The sequence below is a fragment of the Triticum aestivum genome, chromosome 4D (assembly GCF_018294505.1).
Source record: "Triticum aestivum cultivar Chinese Spring chromosome 4D, IWGSC CS RefSeq v2.1, whole genome shotgun sequence".
Taxonomy (NCBI): Eukaryota; Viridiplantae; Streptophyta; class Magnoliopsida; order Poales; family Poaceae; genus Triticum; species Triticum aestivum.
In genome coordinates, this window is record NC_057805.1 from 451,486,351 (window position 1) to 451,487,501 (window position 1,151).

Here is a 1,151-nt window from a genome sequence, read left to right on the forward strand (position 1 = left end):
GGTTTTCTGCAAATCCCCATAAACAATCCATATATGGGGATGTTCGGGCGTGTCCGGACAGTCCTCCATGTAGGATGCGGCCCATCCCAGATCACCTTCTCTCTCTCTCTCTCTCTCTCTCTCACACACACACACACATGCCAACCGGATAATTTGGGGACATGGTTGCATGCATGCACAAATGGGGGTCTGAAACGAACAAACTTGGACACTGATCGGATGCGTCCGCAGACGTTTGAGCGACCAATTTTGCCCATTATGGTTGTAGATACCCTAATAGGGTAAAAGAACGTCACGACATTTGAAACACACCCAAGCAACACATTCTTATGTGTATGCAACAAATCTCAATTGGCTGAAGCAAAATCTCTGAAAAGAATCGTCGCCAAATGCATCATGTAAACCAATGTTTGTACCATGTGAAAACGGTTGTATCATGAAAGCAAACATTTGTAGCAATATCACAACATGTTGACCGTATGGTTGCAACAAAATGTACACGGGCAACATCGTAAAAGTGCAAAATCACTAATCTTGCACCGTCAACATTTGGGTCCCTCGTCTCACCGCCTTGAGATTGCAGTGGAAAATCTGGCTTGTTGAAACATAGGTATTGCCATATCTGGTGAGTGAACTCATTCCCCCTCACCCCTCCATCCCACTTGATTGAGCTGGAGGCGATAAAACATCTGGATCCAAGCTCCAACTTAACCTCCGGTTTGAGAAATGATGAGAGGCGGGGGAGTCACCTAGCGCCGTCCATGGTGGTCATGAACTAATGATAGGAGCCACTGGCCTCACAGGGGGGTCCCATGGGAGAGGAGGAACTCATAAGAGAGGGGTTGGGGAAAAGAGACATTGTTTGGGGGAGAAGAAAAGATAATGTTGCACTATACCCACATGCAGGGCCGGCCCTGAGGGGGGCAGGGGGGCGGCCGCCCCGGGCCCCCGAAATCCAGGGGCCCCCTGTTGGAAATATGCCCTAGAGGCAATAATAAAATGGTTATTATTATATTTCCTTGTTCATGATAATTGTCTACTGTTCATGCTATAATTGTGTTATCCGGAAATCGTAATACATGCGTGAATACATAGACCACAACATGTCCCTAGTGAGCCTCTAGTTGACTAGCTCGTTGATCAACAGATAG